Genomic DNA, 20,249 nt, shown 5'->3' with positions numbered 1-20,249 from the left:
CAGGAGAGTTCCAAATGTGTGTGGGTAGAATATATATCCCACGGGGGTAAAATTGAAAAAAGTTGAAAAAAATTTTTTTTTGGACTTAGTCATTTTTCTGGTGTTTATCAGACTTTCAGATAGGGGAAATGTCAGTGAGCAATACGATTTCGGTTCCAGAGCGATTCGCCCAATGAGCCCTTGATATTTAGTCATTTTCAGCCAATTTTCTGGATTTTTGAAAATTTCACTTTTTTGTGAAAACATCCACTAAATGAGGGAATAATATGTGAGAGGGTACCCCAGGAGAGTTCCAAATGTGTGTGGGTAGAATATATATCCCACGGGGGTAAAATTGAAAAAAGTTTAAGAAAATTTTTTTTTGGACTTAGTCATTTTTCCGGCGTTTATCAGACTTTCAAATAGTGGAAATGTCAGTGAGCGTTCCGATTTCAGTTCCAGAGCGATTCGCCCAATGAGTCCTTGATATTAAGTCGTTTTCAGCCAATTTTCTGGATTTTTGAAAATTTCACTTTTTTGTGAAAATATCCACTAAATGAGGGAATAATATGTGTGAGGGTACCCCTGGAGAGTTCCAAATGTGTGTGGGTAGAATATATATCCCACGGGGGTAAAATTGAAAAAAGTTGAAAAAAATTTTTTTTTGGACTTAGTCATTTTTCCGGCGTTTATCAGACTTTCAGATAGGGCAAATGTCAGTGAGCAATACGATTTCAGTTCCAGAGCGATTCGCCCAATGAGTCCTTGATATTTAGTCGTTTTCAGCCAATTTTCTGGATTTTTGAAAATTTCACTTTTTTGTGAAAATATCCACTAAATGAGGGAATAATATGTGTGAGGGTACCCCAGGAGAGTTCCAAATGTGTGTGGGTAGAATATATATCCCACGGGGGTAAAATTGAAAAAAGTTGAAAAAAAATTTTTTTTGGACTTAGTCATTTTTCCGGCGTTTATCAGACTTTCAGATAGGGCAAATGTCAGTGAGCAATACGATTTCAGTTCCAGAGCAATTTGCCCAATGACTCCTTGATATTTAGTCGTTTTCAGCCAATTTTCTGGATTTTTGAAAATTTCACTTTTTTGTGAAAATATCCACTAAATGAGGGAATAATATGTGTGAGGGTACCCCAGGAGAGTTCCAAATGTGTGTGGGTAGAATATATATCCCACGGGGGTAAAATTGAAAAAAGTTGAAAAAAATTTTTTTTTGGACTTAGTCATTTTTCTGGTGTTTATCAGACTTTCAGATAGGGGAAATGTCAGTGAGCAATACGATTTTGATTCCAGAGCGATTCGCCCAATGAGCCCTTGATATTTAGTCGCTTTCAGCCAATTTTCTGGATTTTTGAAAATTTCACTTTTTTGTGAAAATATCCACTAAATGAGGGAATAATATGTGTGAGGGTACCCCAGGAGAGTTCCAAATGTGTGTGGGTAGAATATATATCCCACGGGGGTAAAATTGAAAAAAGTTGAAAAAAATTTTTTTTTGAACTTAGTCATTTTTCCGGCGTTTATCAGACTTTCAAATAGTGGAAATGTCAGTGAGCGTTCCGATTTCAGTTCCAGAGTGATTCGCCCAATGAGTCCTTGATATTAAGTCGTTTTCAGCCAATTTTCTGGATTTTTGAAATTTTCACTTTTTTGTGAAAATATCCACTAAATGAGGAATTAATATGTGTGAGGGTACCCCAGGAGAGTTCCAAATGTGTGTGGGTAGAATATATATCCCACGGGGGTAAAATTGAAAAAAGTTTAAGAAAATTGTTTTTTGGACTTAGTCATTTTTCCGGCGTTTATCAGACTTTCAGATAGGGCAAATGTCAGTGAGCAATACGATTTCAGTTCCAGAGCGATTCGCCCAATGAGTCCTTGATATTTAGTCGTTTTCAGCCAATTTTCTGGATTTTTGAAAATTTCACTTTTTTGTGAAAATATCCACTAAATGAGGGAATAATATGTGTGCGGGTACCCCAGGAGAGTTCCAAATGTGTGTGGGTAGAATATATATCCCACGGGGGTAAAATTGAAAAAAGTTGAAAAAAATTTTTTTTTGGACTTAGTCATTTTTCTGGTGTTTATCAGACTTTCAGATAGGGGAAATGTCAGTGAGCAATACGATTTCGGTTCCAGAGCGATTCGCCCAATGAGCCCTTGATATTTAGTCATTTTCAGCCAATTTTCTGGATTTTTGAAAATTTCACTTTTTTGTGAAAACATCCACTAAATGAGGGAATAATATGTGAGAGGGTACCCCAGGAGAGTTCCAAATGTGTGTGGGTAGAATATATATCCCACGGGGGTAAAATTGAAAAAAGTTTAAGAAAATTTTTTTTTGGACTTAGTCATTTTTCCGGCGTTTATCAGACTTTCAAATAGTGGAAATGTCAGTGAGCGTTCCGATTTCAGTTCCAGAGCGATTCGCCCAATGAGTCCTTGATATTAAGTCGTTTTCAGCCAATTTTCTGGATTTTTGAAAATTTCACTTTTTTGTGAAAATATCCACTAAATGAGGGAATAATATGTGTGAGGGTACCCCAGGAGAGTTCCAAATGTGTGTGGGTAGAATATATATCCCACGGGGGTAAAATTGAAAAAAGTTGAAAAAAATTTTTTTTTGAACTTAGTCATTTTTCTGGTGTTTATCAGACTTTCAGATAGGGGAAATGTCAGTGAGCAATACGATTTCGGTTCCAGAGCGATTCGCCCAATGAGCCCTTGATATTTAGTCGTTTTCAGCCAATTTTCTGGATTTTTGAAAAGTTCACTTTTTTGTGAAAACATCCACTAAATGAGGGAATAATATGTGAGAGGGTACCCCAGGAGAGTTCCAAATGTGTGTGGGTAGAATATATATCCCACGGGGGTAAAATTGAAAAAAGTTTAAGAAAATTTTTTTTTGGACTTAGTCATTTTTCCGGCGTTTATCAGACTTTCAAATAGTGGAAATGTCAGTGAGCGTTCCGATTTCAGTTCCAGAGCGATTCGCCCAATGAGTCCTTGATATTAAGTCGTTTTCAGCCAATTTTCTGGATTTTTGAAAATTTCACTTTTTTGTGAAAATATCCACTAAATGAGGGAATAATATGTGTGAGGGTACCCCAGGAGAGTTCCAAATGTGTGTGGGTAGAATATATATCCCACGGGGGTAAAATTGAAAAAAGTTGAAAAAAATTTTTTTTTGGACTTAGTCATTTTTCCGGCGTTTATCAGACTTTCAGATAGGGCAAATGTCAGTGAGCAATACGATTTCAGTTCCAGAGCGATTCGCCCAATGAGTCCTTGATATTTAGTCGTTTTCAGCCAATTTTCTGGATTTTTGAAAATTTCACTTTTTTGTGAAAATATCCACTAAATGAGGGAATAATATGTGTGAGGGTACCCCAGGAGAGTTCCAAATGTGTGTGGGTAGAATATATATCCCACGGGGGTAAAATTGAAAAAAGTTGAAAAAAATTTTTTTTTGGACTTAGTCATTTTTCTGGTGTTTATCAGACTTTCAGATAGGGGAAATGTCAGTGAGCAATACGATTTCGGTTCCAGAGCGATTCGCCCAATGAGCCCTTGATATTTAGTCGTTTTCAGCCAATTTTCTGGATTTTTGAAAAGTTCACTTTTTTGTGAAAACATCCACTAAATGAGGGAATAATATGTGAGAGGGTACCCCAGGAGAGTTCCAAATGTGTGTGGGTAGAATATATATCCCACGGGGGTAAAATTGAAAAAAGTTTAAGAAAATTTTTTTTTGGACTTAGTCATTTTTCCGGCGTTTATCAGACTTTCAAATAGTGAAAATGTCAGTGAGCATTCCGATTTCAGTTCCAGAGCGATTCGCCCAATGAGTTCTTGATATTAAGTCGTTTTCAGCCAATTTTCTGAATTTTTGAAAATTTCACTTTTTTGTGAAAATATCCACTAAATGAGGGAATAATATGTGTGAGGGTACCCCAGGAGAGTTCCAAATGTGTGTGGGTAGAATATATATCCCACGGGGGTAAAATTGAAAAAAGTTGAAAAAAAATTTTTTTTGGACTTAGTCATTTTTCCGGCGTTTATCAGACTTTCAGATAGGGCAAATGTCAGTGAGCAATACGATTTCAGTTCCAGAGCGATTTGCCCAATGACTCCTTGATATTTAGTCGTTTTCAGCCAATTTTCTGGATTTTTGAAAATTTCACTTTTTTGTGAAAATATCCACTAAATGAGGGAATAATATGTGTGAGGGTACCCCAGGAGAGTTCCAAATGTGTGTGGGTAGAATATATATCCCACGGGGGTAAAATTGAAAAAAGTTGAAAAAAATTTTTTTTTGGACTTAGTCATTTTTCTGGTGTTTATCAGACTTTCAGATAGGGGAAATGTCAGTGAGCAATACGATTTCGGTTCCAGAGCGATTCGCCCAATGAGCCCTTGATATTTAGTCGTTTTCAGCCAATTTTCTGGATTTTGGAAAATTTCATTTTTTTGTGAAAACATCCACTAAATGAGGGAATAATATGTGAGAGGGTACCCCAGGAGAGTTCCAAATGTGTGTGGGTAGAATATATATCCCACGGGGGTAAAATTGAAAAAAGTTGAAAAAATTTTTTTTTTGGACTTAGTCATTTTTCTGGTGTTTATCAGACTTTCAGATAGTGGAAATGTCAGTGAGCGTTCCGATTTCAGTTCCAGAGCGATTCGCCCAATGAGTCCTTGATATTAAGTCGTTTTCAGCCAATTTTCTGGATTTTTGAAAATTTCACTTTTTTGTGAAAATATCCTCTAAATGAGGGATTAATATGTGTGAGGGTACCCCAGGAGAGTTCAAAATGTGTGTGGGTAGAATATATATCCCACGGGGGTAAAATTGAAAAAAGTTTAAGAAAATTTTTTTTTGGACTTAGTCATTTTTCCGCCGTTTATCAGACTTTCAGATAGGGCAAATGTCAGTGAGCAATACGATTTCAGTTCCAGAGCGATTCGCCCAATGAGTCCTTGATATTTAGTCGTTTTCAGCCAATTTTCTGGATTTTTGAAAATTTCACTTTTTTGTGAAAATATCCACTAAATGAGGGAATAATATGTGTGCGGGTACCCCAGGAGAGTTCCAAATGTGTGTGGGTAGAATATATATCCCACGGGGGTAAAATTGAAAAAAGTTGAAAAAAATTTTTTTTTGGACTTAAGTCATTTTTCCGGCGTTTATCAGACTTTCAGATAGGGCAAATGTCAGTGAGCAATACGATTTCGGTTCCAGAGCGATTCGCCCAATGAGCCCTTGATATTTAGTCGTTTTCAGCCAATTTTCTGGATTTTTGAAAATTTCACTTTTTTGTGAAAACATCCACTAAATGAGGGAATAATATGTGTGAGGGTACCCCAGGAGAGTTCCAAATGTGTGTGGGTAGAATATATATCCCACGGGGGTAAAATTGAAAAAAGTTGAAAAAATTTTTTTTTTGGACTTAGTCATTTTTCCGGTGTTTATCAGACTTTCAGATAGGGCAAATGTCAGTGAGCATTCCGATTTCAGTTCCAGAGCGATTCGCCCAATGACTCCTTGATATTTAGTCGTTTTCAGCCAATTTTCTGGATTTTTGAAAATTTCACTTTTTTGTGAAAATATCCACTAAATGAGGGAATAATATGTGTGAGGGTACCCCAGGAGAGTTCCAAATGTGTGTGGGTAGAATATATATCCCACGGGGGTAAAATTGAAAAAAGTTGAAAAAAATTTTTTTTTGGACTTAGTCATTTTTCTGGTGTTGATCAGACTTTCAGATAGGGGAAATGTCAGTGAGCAATACGATTTCGGTTCCAGAGCGATTCGCCCAATGAGCCCTTGATATTTAGTCGTTTTCAGCCAATTTTCTGGATTTTTGAAAGTTTCACTTTTTTGTGAAAACATCCACTAAATGAGGGAATAATATGTGAGAGGGTACCCCAGGAGAGTTCCAAATGTGTGTGGGTAGAATATATATCCCACGGGGGTAAAATTGAAAAAAGTTTAAGAAAATTTTTTTTTGGACTTAGTCATTTTTCCGGCGTTTATCAGACTTTCAAATAGTGGAAATGTCAGTGAGCGTTCCGATTTCAGTTCCAGAGCGATTCGCCCAATGAGTCCTTGATATTAAGTCGTTTTCAGCCAATTTTCTGGATTTTTGAAAATTTCACTTTTTTGTGAAAATATCCTCTAAATGAGGGATTAATATGTGTGAGGGTACCCCAGGAGAGTTCCAAATGTGTGTGGGTAGAATATATATCCCACGGGGGTAAAATTGAAAAAAGTTTAAGAAAATTTTTTTTTGGACTTAGTCATTTTTCCGGCGTTTATCAGACTTTCAGATAGGGCAAATGTCAGTGAGCAATACGATTTCGGTTCCAGAGCGATTCGCCCAATGAGTCCTTGATATTTAGTCGTTTTCAGCCAATTTTCTGGATTTTTGAAAATTTCACTTTTTTGTGAAAATATCCACTAAATGAGGGAATAATATGTGTGCGGGTACCCCAGGAGAGTTCCAAATGTGTGTGGGTAGAATATATATCCCACGGGGGTAAAATTGAAAAAAGTTTAAGAAAATTTTTTTTTGGACTTAGTCATTTTTCCGGCGTTTATCAGACTTTCAGATAGGGCAAATGTCAGTGAGCAATACGATTTCGGTTCCAGAGCGATTCGCCCAATGAGCCCTTGATATTTAGTCGTTTTCAGCCAATTTTCTGGATTTTTGAAAATTTCACTTTTTTGTGAAAACATCCACTAAATGAGGGAATAATATGTGAGAGGGTACTCCAGGAGAGTTCCAAATGTGTGTGGGTAGAATATATATCCCACGGGGGTAAAATTGAAAAAAGTTTAAGAAAATTTTTTTTTGGACTTAGTCATTTTTCCGGCGTTTATCAGACTTTCAAATAGTGGAAATGTCAGTGAGCGTTCCGATTTCAGTTCCAGAGTGATTCGCCCAATGAGTCCTTGATATTTAGTCATTTTCAGCCAATTTTCTGGATTTTTGAAAATTTCACTTTTTTGTGAAAATATCCACTAAATGAGGGAATAATATGTGAGAGGGTACCCCAGGAGAGTTCCAAATGTGTGTGGGTAAAATATGTATCCCACGGGGGTAAAATTGAAAAAAGTTGAAAAAATTTTTTTTTTGATCTTAGTCATTTTTCCGGTGTTTATCAGACTTTCCGATAGGGGAAATGTCAGTGAGCAATACGATTTCAGTTCCAGAGCGATTCGCCCAATGAGTCCTTGATATTTAGTCGTTTTCAGCCAATTTTCTGGATTTTTGAAAATTTCACTTTTTTGTGAAAATATCCACTAAATGAGGGAATAATATGTGAGAGGGTACCCCAGGAGAGTTCCAAATGTGTGTGGGTAGAATATATATCCCACGGGGTAAAATTGAAAAAAGTTTAAGAAAATTTTTTTTTGGACTTAGTCATTTTTCCGGTGTTTATCAGACTTTCAGATAGGGCAAATGTCAGTGAGCAATACGATTTCAGTTCCAGAGCGATTCGCCCAATGAGTCCTTGATATTTAGTCGTTTTCAGCCAATTTTCTGGATTTTTGAAAATTTCACTTTTTTGTGAAAATATCCACTAAATGAGGGAATAATATGTGTGAGGGTACCCCAGGAGAGTTCCAAATGTGTGTGGGTAGAATATATATCCCACGGGGGTAAAATTGAAAAAAGTTTAAGAAAATTTTTTTTTGGACTTAGTCATTTTTCCGGCGTTTATCAGACTTTCAAATAGTGGAAATGTCAGTGAGCGTTCCGATTTCAGTTCCAGAGTGATTCGCCCAATGAGTCCTTGATATTAAGTCGTTTTCAGCCAATTTTCTGGATTTTTGAAAATTTCACTTTTTTGTGAAAATATCCACTAAATGAGGGATTAATATGTGTGAGGGTACCCCAGGAGAGTTCCAAATGTGTGTGGGTAGAATATATATCCCACGGGGGTAAAATTGAAAAAAGTTGAAAAAAATTTTTTTTTGGACTTAGTCATTTTTCTGGTGTTTATCAGACTTTCAGATAGGGGAAATGTCAGTGAGCAATACGATTTCAGTTCCAGAGCGATTCGCCCAATGAGCCCTTTATATTTAGTCGTTTTCAGCCAATTTTCTGGATTTTTGAAAATTTCACTTTTTTGTGAAAATATCCACTAAATGAGGGAATAATATGTGAGAGGGTACCCCAGGAGAGTTCCAAATGTGTGTGGGTAAAATATGTATCCCACGGGGGTAAAATTGAAAAAAGTTGAAAAAAAATTTTTTTTGGACTTAGTCATTTTTCCGGTGTTTATCAGACTTTCCGATAGGGGAAATGTCAGTGAGCAATACGATTTCAGTTCCAGAGCGATTCGCCCAATGAGTCCTTGACATTTAGTCGTTTTCAGCCAATTTTCTGGATTTTTGAAAATTTCACTTTTTTGTGAAAATATCCACTAAATGAGGGAATAATATGTGTGAGGGTACCCCAGGAGAGTTCCAAATGTGTGTGGGTAGAATATATATCCCACGGGGGTAAAATTGAAAAAAGTTGAAAAAAATTTTTTTTTGGACTTAGTCATTTTTCTGGTGTTTATCAGACTTTCAGATAGGGCAAATGTTAGTGAGCGTTCCGATTTCAGTTCCAGAGCGATTCGCCCAATGAGTCCTTGATATTTAGTCGTTTTCAGCCAATTTTCTGGATTTTTGAAAATTTCACTTTTTTGTGAAAATATCCACTAAATGAGGGAATAATATGTGAGAGGGTACCCCAGGAGAGTTTCAAATGTGTGTGGGTAGAATATATATCCCACGGGGGTAAAATTGAAAAAAGTTTAAGAAAATTTTTTTTTGGACTTAGTCATTTTTCCAGCGTTTATCAGACTTTCAGATAGGGCAAATGTCAGTGAGCAATACGATTTCAGTTCCAGAGCGATTCGCCCAATGAGTCCTTGATATTTAGTCGTTTTCAGCCAATTTTCTGGATTTTTGAAAATTTCACTTTTTTGTGAAAATATCCACTAAATGAGGGAATAATATGTGTGCGGGTACCCCAGGAGAGTTCCAAATGTGTGTGGGTAGAATATATATCCCACGGGGGTAAAATTGAAAAAAGTTGAAAAAAATTTTTTTTTGGACTTAGTCATTTTTCTGGTGTTTATCAGACTTTCAGATAGGGGAAATGTCAGTGAGCAATACGATTTCGGTTCCAGAGCGATTCGCCCAATGAGCCCTTGATATTTAGTCGTTTTCAGCCAATTTTCTGGATTTTTGAAAATTTCACTTTTTTGTGAAAACATCCACTAAATGAGGGAATAATATGTGAGAGGGTACCCCAGGAGAGTTCCAAATGTGTGTGGGTAGAATATATATCCCACGGGGGTAAAATTGAAAAAAGTTTAAGAAAATTTTTTTTTGGACTTAGTCATTTTTCCGGCGTTTATCAGACTTTCAAATAGTGGAAATGTCAGTGAGCGTTCCGATTTCAGTTCCAGAGTGATTCGCCCAATGAGTCCTTGATATTAAGTCGTTTTCAGCCAATTTTCTGGATTTTTGAAAATTTCACTTTTTTGTGAAAATATCCACTAAATGAGGGAATAATATGTGTGAGGGTACCCCAGGAGAGTTCCAAATGTGTGTGGGTAGAATATATATCCACGGGGGTAAAATTGAAAACAATTTTTTTTGGACTTAGTCATTTTTCTGGCGTTTATCAGACTTTCAGATAGGGCAAATGTCAGTGAGCATTCCGATTTCAGTTCCAGAGCGATTCGCCCAATGAGTCCTTGATATTTAGTCGTTTTCAGCCAATTTTCTGGATTTTTGAAAATTTTACTTTTTTGTGAAAATATCCACTAAATGAGGAAATAATATGTGTGAGGGTACCCCAGGAGAGTTCCAAATGTGTGTGTGTAGAATATATATCCCACGGGGGTAAAATTGAAAAAAGTTTAAGAACATTTTTTTTGGACTTAGTCATTTTTCCGGCGTTTATCAGACTTTCAGATAGGGGAAATGTCAGTGAGCAATACGATTTCAGTTCCAGAGCGATTCGCTCAATGAGCCCTTGATATTTAGTAGTTTTCAGCCAATTTTCTGGATTTTTGAAAATGTCACTTTTTTGTGAAAATATCCACTAAATGAGGGAATAATATGTGTGAGGGTACCCCAGGAGAGTTCCAAATGTGTGTGGGTAGAATATATATCCCACGGGGGTAAAATTGAAAAAAGTTGAAAAAAATTTTTTTTTGGACTTAGTCATTTTTCTGGTGTTTATCAGACTTTCAGATAGGGGAAATGTCAGTGAGCGTTCCGATTTCAGTTCCAGAGCGATTCGCCCAATGAGTCCTTGATATTAAGTCGTTTTCAGCCAATTTTCTGGATTTTTGAAAATTTCACTTTTTTGTGAAAATATCCTCTAAATGAGGGATTAATATGTGTGAGGGTACCCCAGGAGAGTTCAAAATGTGTGTGGGTAGAATATATATCCCACGGGGGTAAAATTGAAAAAAGTTTAAGAAAATTTTTTTTTGGACTTAGTCATTTTTCCGCCGTTTATCAGACTTTCAGATAGGGCAAATGTCAGTGAGCAATACGATTTCAGTTCCAGAGCGATTCGCCCAATGAGTCCTTGATATTTAGTCGTTTTCAGCCAATTTTCTGGATTTTTGAAAATTTCACTTTTTTGTGAAAATATCCACTAAATGAGGGAATAATATGTGTGCGGGTACCCCAGGAGAGTTCCAAATGTGTGTGGGTAGAATATATATCCCACGGGGGTAAAATTGAAAAAAGTTGAAAAAAATTTTTTTTTGGACTTAAGTCATTTTTCCGGCGTTTATCAGACTTTCAGATAGGGCAAATGTCAGTGAGCAATACGATTTCGGTTCCAGAGCGATTCGCCCAATGAGCCCTTGATATTTAGTCGTTTTCAGCCAATTTTCTGGATTTTTGAAAATTTCACTTTTTTGTGAAAACATCCACTAAATGAGGGAATAATATGTGTGAGGGTACCCCAGGAGAGTTCCAAATGTGTGTGGGTAGAATATATATCCCACGGGGGTAAAATTGAAAAAAGTTGAAAAAATTTTTTTTTTGGACTTAGTCATTTTTCCGGTGTTTATCAGACTTTCAGATAGGGCAAATGTCAGTGAGCATTCCGATTTCAGTTCCAGAGCGATTCGCCCAATGACTCCTTGATATTTAGTCGTTTTCAGCCAATTTTCTGGATTTTTGAAAATTTCACTTTTTTGTGAAAATATCCACTAAATGAGGGAATAATATGTGTGAGGGTACCCCAGGAGAGTTCCAAATGTGTGTGGGTAGAATATATATCCCACGGGGGTAAAATTGAAAAAAGTTGAAAAAAATTTTTTTTTGGACTTAGTCATTTTTCTGGTGTTGATCAGACTTTCAGATAGGGGAAATGTCAGTGAGCAATACGATTTCGGTTCCAGAGCGATTCGCCCAATGAGCCCTTGATATTTAGTCGTTTTCAGCCAATTTTCTGGATTTTTGAAAGTTTCACTTTTTTGTGAAAACATCCACTAAATGAGGGAATAATATGTGAGAGGGTACCCCAGGAGAGTTCCAAATGTGTGTGGGTAGAATATATATCCCACGGGGGTAAAATTGAAAAAAGTTTAAGAAAATTTTTTTTTGGACTTAGTCATTTTTCCGGCGTTTATCAGACTTTCAAATAGTGGAAATGTCAGTGAGCGTTCCGATTTCAGTTCCAGAGCGATTCGCCCAATGAGTCCTTGATATTAAGTCGTTTTCAGCCAATTTTCTGGATTTTTGAAAATTTCACTTTTTTGTGAAAATATCCTCTAAATGAGGGATTAATATGTGTGAGGGTACCCCAGGAGAGTTCCAAATGTGTGTGGGTAGAATATATATCCCACGGGGGTAAAATTGAAAAAAGTTTAAGAAAATTTTTTTTTGGACTTAGTCATTTTTCCGCCGTTTATCAGACTTTCAGATAGGGCAAATGTCAGTGAGCAATACGATTTCAGTTCCAGAGCGATTCGCCCAATGAGTCCTTGATATTTAGTCGTTTTCAGCCAATTTTCTGGATTTTTGAAAATTTCACTTTTTTGTGAAAATATCCACTAAATGAGGGAATAATATGTGTGCGGGTACCCCAGGAGAGTTCCAAATGTGTGTGGGTAGAATATATATCCCACGGGGGTAAAATTGAAAAAAGTTGAAAAAAATTTTTTTTTGGACTTAGTCATTTTTCCGGCGTTTATCAGACTTTCAGATAGGGCAAATGTCAGTGAGCAATACGATTTCGGTTCCAGAGCGATTCGCCCAATGAGCCCTTGATATTTAGTCGTTTTCAGCCAATTTTCTGGATTTTTGAAAATTTCACTTTTTTGTGAAAACATCCACTAAATGAGGGAATAATATGTGAGAGGGTACTCCAGGAGAGTTCCAAATGTGTGTGGGTAGAATATATATCCCACGGGGGTAAAATTGAAAAAAGTTTAAGAAAATTTTTTTTTGGACTTAGTCATTTTTCCGGCGTTTATCAGACTTTCAAATAGTGGAAATGTCAGTGAGCGTTCCGATTTCAGTTCCAGAGTGATTCGCCCAATGAGTCCTTGATATTTAGTCATTTTCAGCCAATTTTCTGGATTTTTGAAAATTTCACTTTTTTGTGAAAATATCCACTAAATGAGGGAATAATATGTGAGAGGGTACCCCAGGAGAGTTCCAAATGTGTGTGGGTAAAATATGTATCCCACGGGGGTAAAATTGAAAAAAGTTGAAAAAATTTTTTTTTTGATCTTAGTCATTTTTCCGGTGTTTATCAGACTTTCCGATAGGGGAAATGTCAGTGAGCAATACGATTTCAGTTCCAGAGCGATTCGCCCAATGAGTCCTTGATATTTAGTCGTTTTCAGCCAATTTTCTGGATTTTTGAAAATTTCACTTTTTTGTGAAAATATCCACTAAATGAGGGAATAATATGTGAGAGGGTACCCCAGGAGAGTTCCAAATGTGTGTGGGTAGAATATATATCCCACGGGGTAAAATTGAAAAAAGTTTAAGAAAATTTTTTTTTGGACTTAGTCATTTTTCCGGTGTTTATCAGACTTTCAGATAGGGCAAATGTCAGTGAGCAATACGATTTCAGTTCCAGAGCGATTCGCCCAATGAGTCCTTGATATTTAGTCGTTTTCAGCCAATTTTCTGGATTTTTGAAAATTTCACTTTTTTGTGAAAATATCCACTAAATGAGGGAATAATATGTGTGAGGGTACCCCAGGAGAGTTCCAAATGTGTGTGGGTAGAATATATATCCCACGGGGGTAAAATTGAAAAAAGTTTAAGAAAATTTTTTTTTGGACTTAGTCATTTTTCCGGCGTTTATCAGACTTTCAAATAGTGGAAATGTCAGTGAGCGTTCCGATTTCAGTTCCAGAGTGATTCGCCCAATGAGTCCTTGATATTAAGTCGTTTTCAGCCAATTTTCTGGATTTTTGAAAATTTCACTTTTTTGTGAAAATATCCACTAAATGAGGGATTAATATGTGTGAGGGTACCCCAGGAGAGTTCCAAATGTGTGTGGGTAGAATATATATCCCACGGGGGTAAAATTGAAAAAAGTTGAAAAAAATTTTTTTTTGGACTTAGTCATTTTTCTGGTGTTTATCAGACTTTCAGATAGGGGAAATGTCAGTGAGCAATACGATTTCAGTTCCAGAGCGATTCGCCCAATGAGCCCTTTATATTTAGTCGTTTTCAGCCAATTTTCTGGATTTTTGAAAATTTCACTTTTTTGTGAAAATATCCACTAAATGAGGGAATAATATGTGAGAGGGTACCCCAGGAGAGTTCCAAATGTGTGTGGGTAAAATATGTATCCCACGGGGGTAAAATTGAAAAAAGTTGAAAAAAAATTTTTTTTGGACTTAGTCATTTTTCCGGTGTTTATCAGACTTTCCGATAGGGGAAATGTCAGTGAGCAATACGATTTCAGTTCCAGAGCGATTCGCCCAATGAGTCCTTGACATTTAGTCGTTTTCAGCCAATTTTCTGGATTTTTGAAAATTTCACTTTTTTGTGAAAATATCCACTAAATGAGGGAATAATATGTGTGAGGGTACCCCAGGAGAGTTCCAAATGTGTGTGGGTAGAATATATATCCCACGGGGGTAAAATTGAAAAAAGTTGAAAAAAATTTTTTTTTGGACTTAGTCATTTTTCTGGTGTTTATCAGACTTTCAGATAGGGCAAATGTTAGTGAGCGTTCCGATTTCAGTTCCAGAGCGATTCGCCCAATGAGTCCTTGATATTTAGTCGTTTTCAGCCAATTTTCTGGATTTTTGAAAATTTCACTTTTTTGTGAAAATATCCACTAAATGAGGGAATAATATGTGAGAGGGTACCCCAGGAGAGTTTCAAATGTGTGTGGGTAGAATATATATCCCACGGGGGTAAAATTGAAAAAAGTTTAAGAAAATTTTTTTTTGGACTTAGTCATTTTTCCAGCGTTTATCAGACTTTCAGATAGGGCAAATGTCAGTGAGCAATACGATTTCAGTTCCAGAGCGATTCGCCCAATGAGTCCTTGATATTTAGTCGTTTTCAGCCAATTTTCTGGATTTTTGAAAATTTCACTTTTTTGTGAAAATATCCACTAAATGAGGGAATAATATGTGTGCGGGTACCCCAGGAGAGTTCCAAATGTGTGTGGGTAGAATATATATCCCACGGGGGTAAAATTGAAAAAAGTTGAAAAAAATTTTTTTTTGGACTTAGTCATTTTTCTGGTGTTTATCAGACTTTCAGATAGGGGAAATGTCAGTGAGCAATACGATTTCGGTTCCAGAGCGATTCGCCCAATGAGCCCTTGATATTTAGTCGTTTTCAGCCAATTTTCTGGATTTTTGAAAATTTCACTTTTTTGTGAAAACATCCACTAAATGAGGGAATAATATGTGAGAGGGTACCCCAGGAGAGTTCCAAATGTGTGTGGGTAGAATATATATCCCACGGGGGTAAAATTGAAAAAAGTTTAAGAAAATTTTTTTTTGGACTTAGTCATTTTTCCGGCGTTTATCAGACTTTCAAATAGTGGAAATGTCAGTGAGCGTTCCGATTTCAGTTCCAGAGTGATTCGCCCAATGAGTCCTTGATATTAAGTCGTTTTCAGCCAATTTTCTGGATTTTTGAAAATTTCACTTTTTTGTGAAAATATCCACTAAATGAGGGAATAATATGTGTGAGGGTACCCCAGGAGAGTTCCAAATGTGTGTGGGTAGAATATATATCCACGGGGGTAAAATTGAAAACAATTTTTTTTGGACTTAGTCATTTTTCTGGCGTTTATCAGACTTTCAGATAGGGCAAATGTCAGTGAGCATTCCGATTTCAGTTCCAGAGCGATTCGCCCAATGAGTCCTTGATATTTAGTCGTTTTCAGCCAATTTTCTGGATTTTTGAAAATTTTACTTTTTTGTGAAAATATCCACTAAATGAGGAAATAATATGTGTGAGGGTACCCCAGGAGAGTTCCAAATGTGTGTGTGTAGAATATATATCCCACGGGGGTAAAATTGAAAAAAGTTTAAGAACATTTTTTTTGGACTTAGTCATTTTTCCGGCGTTTATCAGACTTTCAGATAGGGGAAATGTCAGTGAGCAATACGATTTCAGTTCCAGAGCGATTCGCTCAATGAGCCCTTGATATTTAGTAGTTTTCAGCCAATTTTCTGGATTTTTGAAAATGTCACTTTTTTGTGAAAATATCCACTAAATGAGGGAATAATATGTGTGAGGGTACCCCAGGAGAGTTCCAAATGTGTGTGGGTAGAATATATATCCCACGGGGGTAAAATTGAAAAAAGTTGAAAAAAATTTTTTTTTGGACTTAGTCATTTTTCTGGTGTTTATCAGACTTTCAGATAGGGGAAATGTCAGTGAGCAATACGATTTCGGTTCCAGAGCGATTCTCCCAATGAGCCCTTGATATTTAGTCGTTTTCAGCCAATTTTCTGGATTTTTGAAAATTTCACTTTTTTGTGAAAACATACACTAAATGAGGGAATAATATGTGTGAGGGTACCCCAGGAGAGTTCCAAATGTGTGTGGGTAGAATATATATCCCACGGGGGTAAAATTGAAAAAAGTTTAAGAAAATTTTTTTTGGACTTAGTCATTTTTCCGGCGTTTATCAGACTTTCAGATAGGGGAAATGTCAGTGAGCAATACGATTTCAGTTCCAGAGCGATTCGCTCAATGAGCCCTTGATATTTAGTCGTTTTCAGCCAATTTTCTGGATTTTTGAAAATTTCACTTTTTTGTGAAAATATCCACTAAATGAGGGAATAATATGTGTGAGGGTACCCCAGGAGAGTTCCAAATGTGTGTGGGTAGAATATATATTCCACGGGGGTAAAATTGAAAAAAGTTGAAAAAAATTTTTTTTTGCACTTAGTCATTTTTCCGGTGTTTATCAGACTTTCAGATAGGGAAAATGTCAGTGAGCGTTCCGATTTCAGTTCCAGAGCGATTCGCCCAATGAGTCCTTGATATTTAGTCGTTTTCAGCCAATTTTCTGGATTTTTGAAAATTTCACTTTTTTGTGAAAACATACACTAAATGAGGGAATAATATGTGTGAGGGTACCCCAGGAGAGTTCCAAATGTGTGTGGGTAGAATATATATCCCACGGGGGTAAAATTGAAAAAAGTTTAAGAAAATTTTTTTTGGACTTAGTCATTTTTCCGGCGTTTATCAGACTTTCAGATAGGGGAAATGTCAGTGAGCAATACGATTTCAGTTCCAGAGCGATTCGCTCAATGAGCCCTTGATATTTAGTCGTTTTCAGCCAATTTTCTGGATTTTTGAAAATTTCACTTTTTTGTGAAAATATCCACTAAATGAGGGAATAATATGTGTGAGGGTACCCCAGGAGAGTTCCAAATGTGTGTGGGTAGAATATATATTCCACGGGGGTAAAATTGAAAAAAGTTGAAAAAAATTTTTTTTTGGACTTAGTCATTTTTCCGGTGTTTATCAGACTTTCAGATAGGGAAAATGTCAGTGAGCGTTCCGATTTCAGTTCCAGAGCGATTCGCCCAATGAGTCCTTGATATTTAGTCGTTTTCAGCCAATTTTCTGGATTTTTGAAAATTTCACTTTTTTGTGAAAACATACACTAAATGAGGGAATAATATGTGTGAGGGTACCCCAGGAGAGTTCCAAATGTGTGTGGGTAGAATATATATCCCACGGGGGTAAAATTGAAAAAAGTTTAAGAAAATTTTTTTTGGACTTAGTCATTTTTCCGGCGTTTATCAGACTTTCAGATAGGGGAAATGTCAGTGAGCAATACGATTTCAGTTCCAGAGCGATTCGCTCAATGAGCCCTTGATATTTAGTCGTTTTCAGCCAATTTTCTGGATTTTTGAAAATTTCACTTTTTTGTGAAAATATCCACTAAATGAGGGAATAATATGTGTGAGGGTACCCCAGGAGAGTTCCAAATGTGTGTGGGTAGAATATATATCCCACGGGGGTAAAATTGAAAAAAGTTGAAAAAAATTTTTTTTTGGACTTAGTCATTTTTCCGGCGTTTATCAGACTTTCAAATAGGGGAAATGTCAGTGAGCGTTCCGATTTCAGTTCCAGAGCGATTCGCCCAATGAGTCCTTGATATTAAGTCGTTTTCAGCCAATTTTCTGGATTTTTGAAAATTTCACTTTTTTGTGAAAATATCCACTAAATGAGGGATTAATATGTGTGAGGGTACCCCAGGAGAGTTCCAAATGTGTGTGGGTAGAATATATATCCCACGGGGGTAAAATTGAAAAAAGTTGAAAAAAATTTTTTTTTGGACTTAGTCATTTTTCCGGCGTTTATCAGACTTTCAGATAGGGGAAATGTCAGTGAGCAATACGATTTCGGTTCCAGAGCGATTCTCCCAATGAGCCCTTGATATTTAGTCGTTTTCAGCCAATTTTCTGTATTTTTGAAAATTTCACTTTTTTGTGAAAACATCCACTAAATGAGGGAATAATATGTGTGAGGGTACCCCAGGAGAGTTCCAAATGTGTGTGGGTAGAATATATATCCCACGGGGGTAAAATTGAAAAAAGTTTAAGAAAATTTTTTTTTGGACTTAGTCATTTTTCCGGTGTTTATCAGACTTTCAGATAGGGCAAATGTCAGTGAGCATTCCGATTTCAGTTCCAGAGCGATTCGCCCAATGACTCCTTGATATTTAGTCGTTTTCAGCCAATTTTCTGGATTTTTGAAAATTTCACTTTTTTGTGAAAATATCCACTAAATGAGGGAATAATATGTGAGAGGGTACCCCAGGAGAGTTCCAAATGTGTGTGGGTAGAATATATATCCCACGGGGGTAAAATTGAAAAAAGTTTAAGAAAATTTTTTTTTGGACTTAGTCATTTTTCCGGCGTTTATCAGACTTTCAAATAGTGGAAATGTCAGTGAGCGTTCCGATTTCAGTTCCAGAGTGATTCGCCCAATGAGTCCTTGATATTAAGTCGTTTTCAGCCAATTTTCTGGATTTTTGAAAATTTCACTTTTTTGTGAAAATATCCACTAAATGAGGGATTAATATGTGTGAGGGTACCCCAGGAGAGTTCCAAATGTGTGTGGGTAGAATATATATCCCACGGGGGTAAAATTGAAAAAAGTTGAAAAAAATTTTTTTTTGGACTTAGTCATTTTTCTGGTGTTTATCAGACTTTCAGATAGGGGAAATGTCAGTGAGCAATACGATTTCAGTTCCAGAGCGATTCGCCCAATGAGCCCTTTATATTTAGTCGTTTTCAGCCAATTTTCTGGATTTTTGAAAATTTCACTTTTTTGTGAAAATATCCACTAAATGAGGGAATAATATGTGAGAGGGTACCCCAGGAGAGTTCCAAATGTGTGTGGGTAAAATATGTATCCCACGGGGGTAAAATTGAAAAAAGTTGAAAAAAAATTTTTTTGGGACTTAGTCATTTTTCCGGTGTTTATCAGACTTTCCGATAGGGGAAATGTCAGTGAGCAATACGATTTCAGTTCCAGAGCGATTCGCCCAATGAGTCCTTGACATTTAGTCGTTTTCAGCCAATTTTCTGGATTTTTGAAAATTTCACTTTTTTGTGAAAATATCCACTAAATGAGGGAATAATATGTGTGAGGGTACCCCAGGAGAGTTCCAAATGTGTGTGGGTAGAATATATATCCCACGGGGGTAAAATTGAAAAAAGTTGAAAAAAATTTTTTTTTGGACTTAGTCATTTTTCTGGTGTTTATCAGACTTTCAGATAGGGCAAATGTTAGTGAGCGTTCCGATTTCAGTTCCAGAGCGATTCGCCCAATGAGTCCTTGATATTTAGTCGTTTTCAGCCAATTTTCTGGATTTTTGAAAATTTCACTTTTTTGTGAAAATATCCACTAAATGAGGGAATAATATGTGAGAGGGTACCCCAGGAGAGTTTCAAATGTGTGTGGGTAGAATATATATCCCACGGGGGTAAAATTGAAAAAAGTTTAAGAAAATTTTTTTTTGGACTTAGTCATTTTTCCAGCGTTTATCAGACTTTCAGATAGGGCAAATGTCAGTGAGCAATACGATTTCAGTTCCAGAGCGATTCGCCCAATGAGTCCTTGATATTTAGTCGTTTTCAGCCAATTTTCTGGATTTTTGAAAATTTCACTTTTTTGTGAAAATATCCACTAAATGAGGGAATAATATGTGTGCGGGTACCCCAGGAGAGTTCCAAATGTGTGTGGGTAGAATATATATCCCACGGGGGTAAAATTGAAAAAAGTTGAAAAAAATTTTTTTTTGGACTTAGTCATTTTTCTGGTGTTTATCAGACTTTCAGATAGGGGAAATGTCAGTGAGCAATACGATTTCGGTTCCAGAGCGATTCGCCCAATGAGCCCTTGATATTTAGTCGTTTTCAGCCAATTTTCTGGATTTTTGAAAATTTCACTTTTTTGTGAAAACATCCACTAAATGAGGGAATAATATGTGAGAGGGTACCCCAGGAGAGTTCCAAATGTGTGTGGGTAGAATATATATCCCACGGGGGTAAAATTGAAAAAAGTTTAAGAAAATTTTTTTTTGGACTTAGTCATTTTTCCGGCGTTTATCAGACTTTCAAATAGTGGAAATGTCAGTGAGCGTTCCGATTTCAGTTCCAGAGTGATTCGCCCAATGAGTCCTTGATATTAAGTCGTTTTCAGCCAATTTTCTGGATTTTTGAAAATTTCACTTTTTTGTGAAAATATCCACTAAATG

Source organism: Phyllobates terribilis, unplaced genomic scaffold, assembly GCF_046119375.1.
Source record: "Phyllobates terribilis strain yellow unplaced genomic scaffold, ASM4611937v1 Scaffold_2__4_contigs__length_985480577, whole genome shotgun sequence".
NCBI classification, from domain to species: Eukaryota; Metazoa; Chordata; class Amphibia; order Anura; family Dendrobatidae; genus Phyllobates; species Phyllobates terribilis.
This window is presented reverse-complemented; position numbering follows the sequence as displayed.